Genomic DNA, 12,354 nt, shown 5'->3' with positions numbered 1-12,354 from the left:
AATGCTCGACACTTTACAGCCTAGCGTTTGAAACCACGCCTTTACTGTTTGGTCGATCATGTTCACCTTCGCCTTCGATTACTTTCGCCCAGTATAATTGGGACGTCTACGGAGCAAGCCTTTTTAGCTAGTTCATCCGCTTTTTCATTCCCATCTATTCCCATATGCCCTGGGACCCTTCCACTACCTTGGAACCATCTGTGTACACATGTATACCTCGTCCGCCATTTGAGCACCCTTGCGCCAACCGTCCACCTCTATTGTGGCCTTAAGATCGCCCTCGAAGCGCAGATGGTAGTCTGTTAGATATTGACAAAAAAAAAAAAAAATTTAAATTAGCACACCTGATTTGTGTTTTCTCAAATATATTCAGAGTGTATAAAAATCGTTTATTAACATCATTCATATAAAGTTACACGGCTATGCTTAATAACATTCTTTTCAAAATACAAAAATGTTAGTACAGAAAATTTATGTTAAAGCTCTAGCGCGCAGCGAGTAAACAATCAGCTCTCTAATTCTCGCACTCAACACTATCACGCTTTACTACTTTGCTGGCGCTCAATGTTACACTTTTCTATATTTCCGCTCATGTAACACCTGAACATAAACTATAAACACTCATTTGTGTCGTTATTGTTAGTCGTTTTTCGTTTTCAAACTCAAAATTAGTTCGTGTTATGCTGCAGTGGTACAATTCTGTGTGTATTTTCATTTAAAATTTGTATTTGTGTATTTTTGTTATGTATTCGTTAGCTTTGAAAAATGTTCGCGCGCCTTATTGTTCGGCTAACAAACCGATACAATTTTTTGGGTAGAAGCATGAGAGTACACTAGGGCAATATTTAGGTATTTGAGCATTTTCGTGTGAATGCTTGTGTTTATGGTGATTTTTTTTGTTTTGTCTTTTTACCAAATACAAAGTAATACCACAACATATCATATGCAACAACAACATAGCATATTCAATGCTATAGAACTTGCCAACATCAGATTGTAGATCCATGTTTCAAATTGTAGAATAGTTTCAGTTTTCATTTGAGTTTCCGCGTGTACGCACATGTTATGACAGCTGTGCGCTACTAAGACGCTAAATAAACGCCAATTTAGAATTGAGAGTGTATAAGTGTTGTGAAGTAACATATATGTAAAGTGTATGTACAACATAAAGAAGGCAAACGTGGAAGAACAAGTTAAACGTGCAAACATATGTACATAAGCCGGGTTCAAAGCTTTGTAGGTTATTTCGTATGTGCGCTAATCAAAACGTGTACAGAACGGCATTCAATAATTGATAAAAAAAAAAAATAATAATAAATTAAAATTGAAACAAACAAAAGCGCATCAACCTATCTCAGCGCATTAAGTTTACTCATATCTAATTGATTATGGTTACTGCATATAAATTTGCAGTTATGTTGATCAGAGATATTTGTTTCAAACTCTTGATCGATCTTAAATATTGGTGAATTTTTGATACTTATAACATTCCACATATTGTTCTATGTTTACACTGGCATGGCGCATAGAATATCGCGTTTACCAAAGACAACTTCATTGCCATTGCCATTGCATTTGCCATCATCATAATCATTTAGTACCAACATAGTGCTTGCCTCAACATTTCTGCCAACTGACATTACTAACTGTTAATGCAATTTCTGGATCACTGCCGGCGTCAATAGCTCGCGTTGCATTCGTAGTAGTTCGTTCGCTGCTTGCTAGCGTGGCTGCTGCTGCTGCTGCTGCTGCTGCTGCTACGTTGACTGTTGCAGCTTCGTGCATTTTAAGCTTAGCGTCGTAGAGTTGTGGTCGAGAGCAGAGACTCAAATACTAAATATTGGGGAGAACTGGTTCTTTCTTTGACTAGCTGCGTGCTGCTGTTATGGCTGGCACAACTTTTGTCTGTTTAGGCCTGCTTTTGGACACTGCGCCATATATTCAGTTCAGTTGAGTTGTGTTGAGTCGCGGTTGATGCATAAGAACGGAAGTGCAGTGTAAAAAAACCGGAACACGGGAGTTGTCAAACAATAGTAACACTTTTATATGTAATTCAATAAAATATAATAATAATAAAATAAAAAGGAAGCATCAAAGAGACAAACTAAAATTAAAGAAAAAATAAAATAAAATTATACAAAGTAGCAAACAAATTTCTTGTGTTCATTTAGAAGTTTACAGCATTCTTTTGTGAAATATTAAAACTAAAACAAAGATTATAGTGTTTTATAAAAAAACCGCGCAACTAATTTCTCATTGAAAAAATTTCAATGTGTTTAAGTTAATTATGTTTAAACAAAAGTGTGTTGGAAAAAGCCAAGGCACATAATAAAAATTGTGCTAAGTTATGTTGCTAATAGCTCCAATGTATTTTATTAGCTATAAGTTATAAGAATGCAAATGTTCGAAAAATGAGTTCAAAATGTATGTTAGTGTGCAAAAATTCGGATTTGAATTGTGGTGTAAGTAGAAACACATAATTGAATAAAGCAAAAACTTACGAGTTTGTTGAACGTTGCAGCAGTGAGGGAGTGAGAGCGGCTGACAGAATGGTAAGTTACATAATTTGCCTACTTGCAAGTAAACTCGAGTTAAGAGGGTAATTAACATATATATAGCTTAAAAGAAATGATAAGATAATTGCATAAATGTTTTAAGTTAAAAATACAATTTTTTAGAAACTAAATTGAAATAAAATGTAAAGCCAAATTTACTGGCCAACTTTGGTTTGATTAATTATTCGAGACAGTTTTAAGCGATTTGTTTTTATTTCAATTTAAGCTAATTTTTTGTTTCCTAAAGCGTTTCCATAAATAGGTAAATTGTCTGGAAGCTTCGAATAAATTTTTATTTTATTTTTTTTTTTCGGCGTAACTAGCACCTCAGATTAGTTAAAAACTAAAGGATATACATTTTATTTAATAATTTGGAAAAAATTTAAACAACGCGACATCAGGACGGACAAGGCGACAGCTGTTTCGATTATACCTTGTAACATCACTTCAAAGCCTTTTCTCCCGGGAGTGGGATTTGCACCCGAACTCCTACGATGTTTACAGTGTTACAAACACATTCGGCCACGTCATGCCTTAGTTGTTGTAAACTTTATCCCAATTGCCTTGCTTGCATATTTTATTCTTTTTGCACAGTACATACTTTGTATGTAATCATGTGTTAAAATTATGCTTGTTGGTATGGCGGTTTCAAAGAAACTGGTTTTGGTTTTCCAAAATTAACCACTGTTGTCTATTTGTATGAATTAAGGGGAGGTTGCCCTTATTGCTTTAAATGTATGAAAACATTTATTATAATTCATACAAATAGAAACATTTGTTAATTCTTTGCTAGTTCTATATATAGAACAAAGAATATACATTTATTCCAAACATACACTTTTTTTATTAAATTTTTCCCGTTTTTTTATTTTAGTTTAAAAATTGTTGTATATTGTTTATTTGTACTTAAAAAATTTATTTTCTTTATTATTTTTCAAATTTGTAATTTTTATTGTTTATCATTAACATTACAAAAATTAAAGGTTTTAATAATTAGTGTTTTAATTTGTTTTCATAATTTTTATTTACTATTTTTTGTTGACCTTGTGTGTCAGTGTTATTTAACTTAGTATTTTTTATACGACTTTCTTTATTTCTTTTAAAATTTGTTTTTCATTTTGCTAAATAAATTTAAAAATTGGTGTTTATTGTTTATTTGTTCTTGAAAATTACAGATTCTATTACTAATGGTTCTTCTTTGTAATTTGTGTGCTCTATTTTCAAGTTATTCCGTGTCAAGTAAATCAGTGTTAGTTAACTTAGTATTTTTTTCTTTATATAATTAAAATTTTTTTATTTTTTATTTTGATGCATATTTGTAAAATTGGTTGTGTGTTGTTAATTTGTACTTTAAATTATAGCTTTAAATAATAAAGATTTTGCGTAACTTTATTTGCTTTATTTGCTTTGTTTTTTGTTAAGTTAGTGTTAGTTAACATATTATTCTTTTATTTATTTTCATATAATTTTAAAATTTTTTTAATAATGTCTTAGTTTAAAAATTGGTTGTTTTTTTTCTTTATGTGCTACAAGACTTAAATTTTTGTGAAATGGGCCCCTGAACGTTAAGTTTCTCTGTGATTATTTAAATAAACAAGTGTAACAAGACAATCTAATAAAACCGCACTGCGTTTTTTTAGCGCACGCATACAACCGACGTTTTGTGCTCTAACCCAAATAAGCATGCGTTGCGACAATGTAAAGTATGTGTGCGACCGACAAATCTAAATGCCACGTAGAACAAAAATTGGAAATCGAGTTAGGTTTTCTCGCAGCAAATTCAATTTGGGTTGCTCTCATACAAGTTATATGTGCATGAGACATTTTTGACAGAAAATGACTTGCGTGCGTTTACATTAGGTTGACTTGTAAGGCGCGATAAACTCCAAAAATGGACGAAGTTTTCTAAAGATTATTTTATTCCACCATGATTCGTAGCGATAAAAATTATAAAACAAAAAATTAAGAAAATTTTCAAAATTTTAGAAACAGATTTCTTCAATTGGAAGAACACTTTTCTAGCAGGAAAATTAATTTTGAAGTTTTCATGAGAGGACGACCCTAAACTAAGTGATAGCGTAGGTAGTGAAAACAGGAAATTACCTGGTTAGCATGCTTCATTAGCTTTCATCTGGTTTGAACGAATGCTAACATAATTAAAATATTTTAGTAACAAACAACAAATTTAGAAATGACTACAGCTTCTGTTTGAGAAACCGATTTTGGTCACTTAATTTAAGAAAAAAATTGTTTAAATATTTCAAAAACAACTTAATAGACAAATCTGGTCTAATGATTAAAACGTCATCAAACGAAATTTCAGATTAATCAAAAATGGATTAATATTGGGTCAATGTAGCGGAAAAACTACACAAAAAATTGGAATTCGAAAGGTTGTTTTTAATACACTAAATGAGTGAGTCAGATTTACCAATTCTTAAGAATCAAAATTGAATTAAGGTTTTTGTGTTAGCAAAAATAAACATTAACATGAAAGCAGCTAGTAGAAAGTTATTCACACACTATATGCCTTTTCCCACACGTCACAAGCTAAAGTTGACTTACATCATTATACATAAAAATCACGTGTCACATTGTTTGTTCGCGATGGACTCTTAAACTACTGAACCGATTTTGAATTTGTTTTGCACCCCGTGTGTAGTTTGATCTAACTTGAAATATAGGAAAAGTTATATCTCAGTTTATAGTCGCAATATTATTTTATTGCAAATTTTTTTTATATATTTATACGTAATAATAAAATGTTAAGTATTCGCACCGGCACTCATATTTTCAGGTGGTGCGGATATACTTCCGTGTAATTGGTTGGTGTTTAATTAAACAACGTGCTTATCAATAAAAAATATTATAGCGAATGATATCAAGTATAGCACATCACCAGGCCCGCAACTTAGAAGTACTAAGAAATTTTGTTTAATTCAGGAGAGTCTTTAGTTGTTCCATGTGCAATTTTTAAGCCGAATTTCAAAAGCAACGAATATCTGCATTTCGTTTTAATATTATAGTGAAGTGTGAAAAATAAAAATCTATATACATAAAAGGAAAGGCTAAAATGTGTGTTAGTTGGTCGCCGGAGTTTGAAGAGATGCATCGGTTGACTTTGTTCAAACGTGTACCCGGGTACCTCTAGAATGTGTTTATATAATATGGATATCAAATGAAAGCTGTTGATGAGTGCTTTAGTACAGAGTAATACATTATAACGCTTGGTGACTAGGGTCTCAAGATATACGCCAAAACGTGGACCAGGATACCCCTAGAATGTGTGGGTAATATGGATATGAAATGAAAGCTGTTGATGAGAGCTCTACAGCAATGTTCATTGTGATATTCGATTTAGTCGCATCAACCTGGAAGAGCTGATAAATATGCATGCGAAGCCAGAATATAGACATAAGTTAATAATACCCACATATCTACTTTAATACGTCCTATTCGATTTGCCTGAAATTTGGTATAAAAATTTGCCTATATTAGTATTTACGATCCTTTTATTCGGGAAGTAGACCAGAGGCGGACTGGGACTGGGATTAGGACTAGGACTGGGACTGAGACTCGGAGTGGGACTGGGACTGGGACTGGAACTAAATACATACCACCCTCTGGGCAATAAGTGATGTAGAAGAATGAGAAGAACGTGAGAGAAGAGAAAAGAGAAAAGCAGAAGGAGACTGAGAAAGAAATAGAATAAGACGAATATGGAGATAGATGAAGCGAAAAAGACGAAAGGAGAAGTGAACAAAAGGATCAGGAAAAAGTGAAGAGTGGTGGGGGGGAGGGCAGAGTTAGACGGAAAAAGCTTATTAAAATGTATGCAGATAGGCCAAATTTAGGGCAGAAACAAGTCTGCCGGGTCTGCTAGTATATATATATATTTTTTTTTATATACAAGTTTGTTTGAAGTAAAAATTTAATCTTAGTTTTCTTTAAAAGGTGTAGGAAATTGCGATGTGAAAACATTTACTTAGTTAAGCGAGTGAATGCAAAGCCCCACATTTTAGGGATAAAATTTCAAGAAATATTTAAGTTCTTTTTTTTTAGTTTTTATGCCCTTTCATACATCCGCTATTATTATTCCATAAAGCAGTTTTTCGATATACTCGCGAGATAAGGAGTGAAGTGAAAAGTAGCACGCAAACATAAAAGTGAATCCGAGCTATTCTTTATATTTTACTTTCAAAGATTACGGATTGAGAGACACACATTTTTATTTTTATTTTCAAAGAGCAACTCCTGTATATCCTGAAAGTATACACCAATTTCTTAACTTGTTTTTGGTCACAAAGTAAAATATATTAAAGAAAAATATATTAATTAATTATATTAATTATATTATATTTTTAAATATAGTAAAAATCTCTGCACAATTTTCAAAGACAGATAAAGCCGAAGAAATACTTAATTTTGTAGCCAATATTTGCTTATTGATTTTTGAAAATGTATCATATGTTAATAACAATGATTGTTGGTAGGGTAGGTTTGAATTATAAGAAACGTATGTAAAATACAATTCAAAATGGTGCAAATATTACGCATACGCCATGTGCTACAAGAAACTACTGTTAAAATTCCCGAGGTCACAGTGTTTGTGCTTGAACTCCTTCGAAACGTATTGTATTTTTACTTTATTTGGTATCATAATTTTTACGATCCTGCAAAATATATCTTCCGATATCTTTGTGTTTTTTATACTTCCCGAGTCGTCAGATTTCAAACCTAGATTTTATGGCTAATATTCGTTGCGCTTAGCAGAGCACTGATCGAAATAGTTTCGATATACTTGCACACGTTTTTTGGCTGCATTCATTATGCAATTTCGCCACAAAAATAAATTTATATTAAAAATCTACATATGCCGGTCGAAAGCGCCATTATTTGTCTCATATATTTTTGTTTTTTTTTATTTTTCCCGATATCTATTTGTGTTATATTGATACATACGGTTGTGTATTCAACGTTATTGATAGTTGCAAGTAAATGCAACATTTGTAGCACACTTTCAGGCCGACTTTCTTATATTGGGTTTTGTATTTGTGTTGCAGATGGAGAAGTTGATCTAGTTTATGTTTTTTTTTTTTTTTAATTTCTGTTTTCATTAATTTAATGTGTTTTTTTTTTCGAAAATGCATTCTTTACACCCGCCTACAGTTGTTAACTGTAGAATTAAAATTTGTCAAAAATTTTGCAAGGAGAAAACCTAATACAGTTCAAAGAAGAATATTTAAACTTCGAAGAGTAACTTTGTGTAAAAACATACTACACTCACTTTCGAGGAAAATAGTTGCGCCTTCAAATTTTAATTGTGTTTTTTACTAGAAAAAAAATTTTCGTGACGAAGAATCACAGTTAATGCAGCAGAAGCACATGTTCTTAGCATTTTTAGGTACAAATAACTCGAAAACAAATATCGATTTTAACAACTCGAACACCGGGTTCAGCTTAAGTGCCTTTAGAAAAGTATTCGCTCATATCTAGGTCAAAAATTTGTCGGCCTGTAAATTGGAGTTATAGAGCTTCAAATAGCAGTTGTCAGGTGCTTCCCACTTTACTCGACATTGAAAAGTGCATGATGCAATTTTATTTTAAATTTATTTTGAAATTTCCTGCTATGAGCTTAACTCATTCATTTTTTCAAAAAACTTATTTAATAAAATGATTTAGTGAAATAAAACACAAAAAAAAAATAGATTCTCATTTAAACTTTCATAAGGCATTGACCGAAATAAATTCCATTTGTGACTATTCGGCTTAATGGTAATAATTTCAAATAAAATTAGAAAACTCACAGCTGTGTTACCCTTTTTTTTTTTTGTTATAAATCATGCAAAGCTAAACAATGCCAGCGCTTGCCATTCACGCTCGAATATCCTTCGGCACAGTTGCTGAGCACATAATATTATGCTACTTAAATTCAACAATGAAATATATATATATATGTGCACACATGTGTAGATGCATAAATATATAGAATTGCACGCTTGTGTGCATTTTGTGCAAACATACATACACACACCTACCCATAGCTCACATATTTCAAAAATATGGTCATCATGAATAAAGCATAATTTGATGCAATTATATATTGTTTAAGTTCGTTTGTATGAATATATTCGTTTGCTTGTAGTAGTGAGTATCACAACACAATGGTAGCATGCAAACAAAGTTAAACGAAAAAAAACAAAAAAATAAACACAAAAACAAATATATTTTAAAGATAATGATATAAAAAGCAAATATAAACAGAATAATAAAAGCATCAAACTAAGAGGCGATACAGTGAGAGACGCCAAAGGCACTACATGCCATCACTTAATATCAACACACACACATACGCACACAGACACTTTAACGATCTACTCAATCAGTGCCAACTATTTTTGCTCACTGTTGCTGATGTTATTGCCGTTGGTGATAATAACAATTGACTATAAAAATTAGTTCATTGTTATTTTATATAACAATAGCAACCATTAACAACAAAAACAGTAGCTCGTTTCTAGCATGCCGTTATTTATATGTATGTAGTGATTTTATTTCATGTAAGTGAAGTGCATAAAAAATATATGTCATGAATATTCTTATTTGCGGAAAATAAAAAAAGTGCTTGCAAGCGAATTTGCTTTTGGTAGTTAAAAAAAATTATGGTCTACACCAAAGAATGTATTTACTTCAGTGTCGATCTTCACTGGGATTAAAAATCAATTTTTTATTATATCAAGCTATAAGACTTTGCTGCTAATGTTGAGGCGTCCACATTGCACATTCAAATTTATAATAAAACAATTAAGGAAGGCTAAGTTCGGGCGTAACCGAACATTACATACTCAGATGCCAAATTACTGTTTTGCAAAACTTTTAAATTACCTTCTTTTAAAAATTTGGCGGTGCCACGCCATTGTCCAAAATTTTACTAATTCTCTATTCTGCGTCATAAGGTCAACTCACCTACATAGTTTCATCGCTCTATCAGTATTTGGTAATGCATTATCCCACTCTTTCGGTTTTTCGAAATTATCGATATCGAAAAAGTGGGCGCGGTTATAATCCGGTTTCGTTCATTTTAAATATCGATCTGAGATGAATGCCCGGGAAGCTACATACCAAATATCATTAAGATACCTCGAAATTTACTCAAGTTATTGTGTTTACAAACAGACGGACGGACGGACATGGTTAAATTAATTTCTTTTTTCGCCCAGATCATTTTTATATATAGAAGTCTATATCTATCTCGATTAGTTTATGCAATTACGGGGTACCGTTATGCGAACAAAATTAATGAACTTTGTGAGCTCTGCTCAGCTGCGTATAAAAATGTATAGGGAAATATGTATGGTTTGTCATTTTTTGATTATTGCAACCGGCAAAAAGTATTCCTGTGAAAGTATCATAGTTCTAAGGACCTATATTGGCATCCGAACAAAATATTTCATAGCGGTTGTGAGGAAGAACGAATATTTTTTTATATTCAGCGCGCTTTGCACACAGAGTATATTAACTTTGATTGGATAATGGTTGGTTGTACAGGTATAAAGGAATCGACATAGACATAGACTTCCATATATCTAAATTATCAGTATCGAAAAAAAATTTGATTGAGCCATGTCCGTCCGTCCGTCTGCCCGTTAACACGATAACTTGAGTAAATATTGAGATATCTTCACCAAATTTGGTACACGAGCTTATCTGGGCCCAGAATAGATTGGTGTTGAAAATGAGCGAAATCGGATGATAAACACGCCCTCTTTTTATATATATAACATTTTCGAAAACACAAAAAACCTGATTATTTAGTAAATAATACACCTAAAATGTTGGAATTTCACGTGTAGACTGATACTGAGACTCTTGAAAAAAAATAAAAAAATGGGCGTGGCACCGCCCATTTGTGAAACAATCAATTCTAAAAATATTATTAATCATAAATCAAAAATCGTTAAACCTATCCTAACAAAATTCGGCAGAGAGGTTGCCTTTAAGAAATGATTTGAAGAACAATTTACGAAATCGGTTGAACCACGCCCACTTTTATACAAAAGATTTTTAAAAGGATAGTGAACGAATAAAATAAGCTATATCTTTCCAAAAAACTTTAAGTAAATGGTATTTCATTTTCCAAGTGGATTTATAACAATAAATAGGAAAAACTTTTATGAATAAGCAATTTTCGGGTGCCATAACTATAAACGATTTTTAAAGTGGTCGTAGACGAAAATAATAAACTATATCTTAGCGAAGAAGAGCTTTGTGTCAATATAATTTGAATTATAACACTATTTTGGAAAACATAAAATTTTTGAAAATGGGTGTGGCACCGCGCCTTTTATGACTAATCAATTTTCTATGTTTCGGGAGCCATAACTCGAAGAAAAATTAACGGAACGTAATAAAATTGGGTACACATATTTTCCTTATAGCAGAAAATATTTATAGTAAAAATGGATGGGATCGGTTAAAGACCACGGCAACTTAGATATAAAACAATTTTAAAAGGGTTCTAGACTAGAATAATAAGCTTAAAAACTTAGCATAAAATAGTCTGCAATCAATAATATTCCAGTTGTCAAGTTTTATTGTGAGAGGAAATGGGGAGAAATTTTTTTTTAAACGGGCGGTGCCACGTGTTATGTAGAAAAGCTATTTATCTGAAATGAAATGTACAACTGAAGCTCACGCTGAGTATATAATGTTCGGTTACACTCAAACTTAGATACCTTTACTTGTTTTTACGTAAAAGTGTTTATCCTCGCGCACATTATTAACGTCGTAAGGGAAAAAGTATCTAAGTCGTAACCATAAAAAAATCGACTATTGAATAAAGTGTCATCTCTAAATTTTAAGTAACAATACGGCGCAGTTTCAACTCACTGGCTTAACACTTTCTTTCATCTTTTTCGCAAGCGTTCATATTGTCCATGAACTTTATTCGGCATATATGTGCATGTCCAAGTTTAATTGCGAAGATCTAAGATCCCTGTTCAGTGATAAGTTTAGACCTATTAAATAATGATTAAAATTTCAATAATAACTTACATACTAAATTGCCGCTTAACCCTTTAAATGGTTTCGGCCACCAAACAGTTGCATCAATTGGTTCTTCGTTGGGATAACTGGCGCCAATTTCTAGCACCAAAGAAGTTTAAATCATTTTTCACCTGGTTCTTTCAGTCGAGTAGTGGAGGGCGGCCCGATAAAAATACTTTTTTGGCCGGAGCATCACTTCTTATTGTTTAATGGACTACGTTGGTATCTGCATAGAGCTCGTACAGATAAGCATTAAATCTTCCTTGGTATTCGCGCTAGACTATCCCATGCAGCTTTCGAAGACCTAGTCTGCCGAGCACTACCAGGGGCAAATTATCTGATGTTGTCATAGTGAATGCTTCTGCACCATATAGCAGGAGGGGTACGACAAGCTGATGTTTTTGTGTTAATAACCAGCATAAAATAAACGAAGTCTTTTACATTGTCGAAATTCTGGCTGCTTGGTATCATTGCCAAGTCGCAAATGCGACGACTCTTTGCATGATGACTGCAGGTAATTTGTTTCGTTTGATTTACAATCAAACCAATATTTTCCGTCTCTTTAGAATACTCCAGTAATTAGATTAGATTAGATTATTTATTTATTACGGCCAGAAGCCTAATTCGTAAATTTGAAAATATTACAGTTTTTTAATTTATAGCTAAGGTTTTACAATATTCATATAATTTTGTTTTAAATACTGTTATTTGGTTGCAACTTTTTATATCCATAGGCAGATCATTGTAACTTTTC

The 12,354-nt window shown here is 32.4% G+C and overlaps 1 protein-coding gene across 1 annotated transcript in view; it reads left to right on the top strand.

Annotated features, from left to right (window-relative positions):
- Nucleotides 1-973: 973 nt before the first annotated feature.
- The window catches only part of shakB (shaking B), an 840,660-nt gene continuing 829,279 nt past the window's right edge, over nucleotides 974-12,354 (top strand). The window contains exon 1 of the mRNA XM_067785020.1: nucleotides 974-2,552. The gene's annotated coding sequence lies outside the window, so the exon portion shown is untranslated. The remainder of the gene's footprint in view (nucleotides 2,553-12,354) is intronic.

This window comes from Eurosta solidaginis, chromosome 4, assembly GCF_040869045.1.
Source record: "Eurosta solidaginis isolate ZX-2024a chromosome 4, ASM4086904v1, whole genome shotgun sequence".
Taxonomy (NCBI): Eukaryota; Metazoa; Arthropoda; class Insecta; order Diptera; family Tephritidae; genus Eurosta; species Eurosta solidaginis.
The sequence above is the reverse complement of the archived record's forward strand: the minus strand, read 5'-3'. Positions and strand labels throughout refer to the sequence as shown.